Genomic DNA, 5,524 nt, shown 5'->3' with positions numbered 1-5,524 from the left:
ATCATGGTTCAAGTCCCAGACCCAGTGGCTTGAAACACACCAGGGACATGTGATTGTGTGCCCAAAATCCCTAAAAGAGATTGGAGGAGAAGGGATTATGGTGTGGTAATCTCCCCAGGGGGTGATTTCTCATTCTCTGTCTCTGGTGAGTGTACATATCCTATAGCAAAAATCTCTAAAAACAAAACACAAATTTTCTTTTATGCTGTGAAATAGCAACAGGATTTTGGCACTTCATTTTATCTTCTAGGCCTCAATTTGCTCAACTATAAATTGAGAGTATGAATGATTTTCAAACTTTATTTTTCCAACAAAGCCTTTTATTCCATTGTATTCTTAGTGACATGATAAAAGCAAATAGGGAAGAGGGTCCAAGATCCTCCGTCTCTCCATCAGGGTGACTTGCAAGGTCACTCAGGGAACCTGGAAGTACCACAGACAGAATACAATTTGAAAAATCTTGAGGCTTAAAGGCCTCTTTATGTCTAAGATTCAATGATCAATGAGTCAGATTCCCTAATTCAGTTTTATACCTTTTCCTTGTCTACACAGGGGATGACACACTATTTTGAAATGGGAAATTTATGTAACTCTGTCACTTAAAAGCAGAAAAAAATATTGTGATCTAGTCAATTCTATTGAAATGTTTTTATCTACACAGAGTTCATTCTCAGTAAGTTCACTAAGGTTATTAATGAGGCCCTTTGTACTCGGTCTTCCCCAAATAGGTTAAGTTGCTGTTCATTAACCTTTTTCTTTCTTGTCAAATAGCAATATTAGAAATTATCATTACATGAGTACTCAAACTATACTTTTTTGGTGTGTATTCTTATTTTTGCCTTACTTTTTTGAGGTCAGCAAACAAGCCAAGAGCCCAGGAAGACATAGAGGCGATGGGGACATGGCTATATAAAGAAGGCTTTCATTAACCTTGTTGACCCACCATAATTTCAAATGTCAGCAGCTAATCAGAGACTCACTGACATCATCAATGGATAGAGAAGAGAAATATCCTGTGGGATCCATCTTTTCTCTGAGTCTAAAATATATATTTACAACGCTGCAGGGTTACATTTGCTCTGAAGTGATGGTGGGAAAATTTCCCTCTACTATTGAAATAGAAGCTTCTAATGCTGAAGTTAATGATTAATTTTGACAGTACAGCAAAAACATTTATTTAAATGTCAGAAACGGACTACATTATTGGCTTCTCTCCTACTAAATTCTCCCATGGCATTTTGACAACATAGACAGCTGTAATGTTTGGCTCAGTAATCCAGAAAAGAAAAGGTAAGTTAAACTACATTTGTTCTCTTATAATGGATTTCTCCCCATGAATCATATTTATTTCAATGGGAAAAAAAAACACAGAATAAAGAATTCATAATAACTTCAATTGCTACAATTTCTATTGTAATGAAATGTTTAATAATTTGTCCATTCCCTAAAAGCACCCATCTTAGACATAACAATATAGCATGTTTTATGAATTCCATAAAATCTAGGGGGAATAGGTAAAAGTTATCTTATGAAGGGTAAGAACTTGCATTTGAATTTTATTAATTGCATAGTTTATATAAAACTTACTTTTTTTTTTTTTAAGGTTTTTGCACTAGGAATCATGCTTTCACCAGAGAGAGACAGAGGGAAAGTGAGAAATCACCCATCTCAGGGGATGGCCATGAGAAAAAACTCATTTCCTCCTGGGGATTTAGATATGAACACACATGTGCCATGTGACTTTTCAAGTCACTAGGTCTGGGACTCATACCACAATTGGCCATGTGGGAGTCCAGCATCTTAACCACTATGCCCTTGCTGGCACCCAAAATTACTTTTAAAATGGGTTTATTTTGGCAAAAAGCATTGCCTAGACCATTAACCATCTAATAGCCTTAGCTAAGTACACAAATAAATTTGCAATGACTCTCCAAGTTTGTGTGTGTGTATGTGTGTGTGCCAGAGGTTACACGTACTTGCCAGAATGAAACAGAGAGAGACAAACAGTGGTAGAATGCACCATCAAATGGTGTTTGGTTATGCCACAATCTCTCTACCCTGTTAGCACTCACACATTCATACTTGCCTTGTTTCCCAAGACACCTGGACTGGGATTATAACTCTAGTCAGCTATGTGGGATCCAGCCCTTAACCACTAGGCTATGGGGCTGGCTTCATTTTTAGCATATGCAATGTACAACTCCTGGTCTTTACAACTTATTTTAGATCTTCAAAAAACACATCAAATAAATGCTTTTTGGTGATTTGAGACCTTTATGCCTTTCATTAAATTCAAGAAACCTTGTCTTGATTCATCATGGAGAGAAGGAAGAATGTAGTGGGACAGATGGAGCAGGTCACCTGATATGAAATAAGCACTTTTATATTTAATTCAATCCAGTTCATCTAACTTAAAAAGTATTTTCTAATTCCTCAACCTTATACTTTAGAATAGTCACATGATAGAAACTTGGAGGAAGGGATACAAAATGAACCATGTGCTCTTTGAAATACACTATTTATATACCAGAGTAAAAAGGAAGAGCAGAATGTACAGAAAAAAATTAAGGCAATAAAAGAGAAAAATTCTATAAACTAAAGTTTATCTGGGGACGTTAACATCTAATTTTTAAAGTTAAAAAATGTTTTTCCTAAAAATGCAGCATGAAGGGACAAGCAGCGTAATGGCTATGTGACTAGACTCCCAGGTAGTCGACTATGGTTCGAGTCCTTGACCCGGTGGCTTAAACTCATGCTGGGTGCGGGTTGGGAACGCAAAGCGGCGGGATTCGATTCAACCGGGTTCCGGGCCGGGCTATGGAGCAGGTAAATGAGCTGAAAGAGAAGGGCAATAAGGCCTTGAGTGCCGGTAACATCAATGATGCCTTACAGTGCTATTCAGAAGCAATTAAGTTAGACCCCCAGAACCATGTGCTCTACAGCAATCCATCTGCAGCCTATGCCAAGAAAGGGGACTACAAGAGGGCTTATGAGGATGACTGTAAAACTGTTGTTCTAAAGCCCGACTGGGGCAAGGGTTTTCAAGAAAAGCAGCAGCTCTTGAGTTCTTAAACAGATTTGAAGAAGCCAAGCGAACCTATGAGGAGGGTTTAAAACATGAACAAATAACCCTCAACTTAAAGAGGGTTTACATAATATGGAAGCCTGATTGGCAGAAAGGAAATTTATGAACCCTTTCAACATGCCCAATCTGTATCAGAAGTTGGAGAGTGATCCCAGGACAAGAACACTGCTCAGTGATCCTACCTACCGGGAACTGATAGAGCAACTACGAAACAAGCCCTCTGACCTGGCCACTTTGCACTAGGAATCATGCTTTCACCAGAGAGAGACAGAGGGAAAGTGAGAAATCACCCATCTCAGGGGATGGCCATGAGAAAAAACTCATTTCCTCCTGGGGATTTAGATATGAACACACATGTGCCATGTGACTTTTCAAGTCACTAGGTCTGGGACTCATACCACAATTGGCCATGTGGGAGTCCAGCATCTTAACCACTATGCCCTTGCTGGCACCCAAAATTACTTTTAAAATGGGTTTATTTTGGCAAAAAGCATTGCCTAGACCATTAACCATCTAATAGCCTTAGCTAAGTACACAAATAAATTTGCAATGACTCTCCAAGTTTGTGTGTGTGTATGTGTGTGTGCCAGAGGTTACACGTACTTGCCAGAATGAAACAGAGAGAGACAAACAGTGGTAGAATGCACCATCAAATGGTGTTTGGTTATGCCACAATCTCTCTACCCTGTTAGCACTCACACATTCATACTTGCCTTGTTTCCCAAGACACCTGGACTGGGATTATAACTCTAGTCAGCTATGTGGGATCCAGCCCTTAACCACTAGGCTATGGGGCTGGCTTCATTTTTAGCATATGCAATGTACAACTCCTGGTCTTTACAACTTATTTTAGATCTTCAAAAAACACATCAAATAAATGCTTTTTGGTGATTTGAGACCTTTATGCCTTTCATTAAATTCAAGAAACCTTGTCTTGATTCATCATGGAGAGAAGGAAGAATGTAGTGGGACAGATGGAGCAGGTCACCTGATATGAAATAAGCACTTTTATATTTAATTCAATCCAGTTCATCTAACTTAAAAAGTATTTTCTAATTCCTCAACCTTATACTTTAGAATAGTCACATGATAGAAACTTGGAGGAAGGGATACAAAATGAACCATGTGCTCTTTGAAATACACTATTTATATACCAGAGTAAAAAGGAAGAGCAGAATGTACAGAAAAAAATTAAGGCAATAAAAGAGAAAAATTCTATAAACTAAAGTTTATCTGGGGACGTTAACATCTAATTTTTAAAGTTAAAAAATGTTTTTCCTAAAAATGCAGCATGAAGGGACAAGCAGCGTAATGGCTATGTGACTAGACTCCCAGGTAGTCGACTATGGTTCGAGTCCTTGACCCGGTGGCTTAAACTCATGCTGGGTGCGGGTTGGGAACGCAAAGCGGCGGGATTCGATTCAACCGGGTTCCGGGCCGGGCTATGGAGCAGGTAAATGAGCTGAAAGAGAAGGGCAATAAGGCCTTGAGTGCCGGTAACATCAATGATGCCTTACAGTGCTATTCAGAAGCAATTAAGTTAGACCCCCAGAACCATGTGCTCTACAGCAATCCATCTGCAGCCTATGCCAAGAAAGGGGACTACAAGAGGGCTTATGAGGATGACTGTAAAACTGTTGTTCTAAAGCCCGACTGGGGCAAGGGTTTTCAAGAAAAGCAGCAGCTCTTGAGTTCTTAAACAGATTTGAAGAAGCCAAGCGAACCTATGAGGAGGGTTTAAAACATGAAGCAAATAACCCTCAACTTAAAGAGGGTTTACATAATATGGAAGCCTGATTGGCAGAAAGGAAATTTATGAACCCTTTCAACATGCCCAATCTGTATCAGAAGTTGGAGAGTGATCCCAGGACAAGAACACTGCTCAGTGATCCTACCTACCGGGAACTGATAGAGCAACTACGAAACAAGCCCTCTGACCTGGCCACGAAACTACAAGACCCCCGAATCATGACCACACTCAGTGTCCTCCTTGGAGTGATCTGGGCAGTATGGATGAGGAGGAAGAGGTTGCAACACCACCACCACCTCCTCCTCCCAAAAAGGAGACCAAACCAGAAGGAGGTGGTGGTGGCGGAAGAAGATCTTCCAGAGAATAAGAAGCAGACACTGAAAGAAAAAGAGCTGGGGAATGATGCCTACAAGAAGAAGGATTTTGACACAGCCTTGAAGCATTATGACCGAGCCAAGGAACTGGACCCCACAGATATGACTTACATCACCAATTAAGCAGCCATATTCTTTGAAAAGGGTGACTACAATAAATGCCGAGAGCTGTGCGAGAAGGCCACTGAAGTGGGGAGAGAAGACCGAGAGGACTATCGACAGATTGCCAAAGCTTATGCTCAAATTGGAAACTCCTATTTCAAAGAAGAAAAGTACAAGGATGCCATACATTTCTACAACAAGTCTCTGGCAGAA

At 40.0% G+C, this 5,524-nt stretch overlaps 1 pseudogene; it reads left to right on the top strand.

Moving 5' to 3' along the window:
- The first annotated feature begins 2,770 nt into the window (after positions 1 to 2,770).
- Positions 2,771 to 5,524, top strand: part of LOC102486778 (stress-induced-phosphoprotein 1-like) — a 9,021-nt pseudogene continuing 6,267 nt past the window's right edge.

This window comes from Tupaia chinensis, unplaced genomic scaffold, assembly GCF_000334495.1.
Source record: "Tupaia chinensis unplaced genomic scaffold, TupChi_1.0 Scaffold000037_3, whole genome shotgun sequence".
NCBI classification, from domain to species: domain Eukaryota; kingdom Metazoa; phylum Chordata; class Mammalia; order Scandentia; family Tupaiidae; genus Tupaia; species Tupaia belangeri.
Note: the sequence above shows the minus strand (reverse complement) of the source record. Positions and strands in the feature narration are given on the sequence as shown.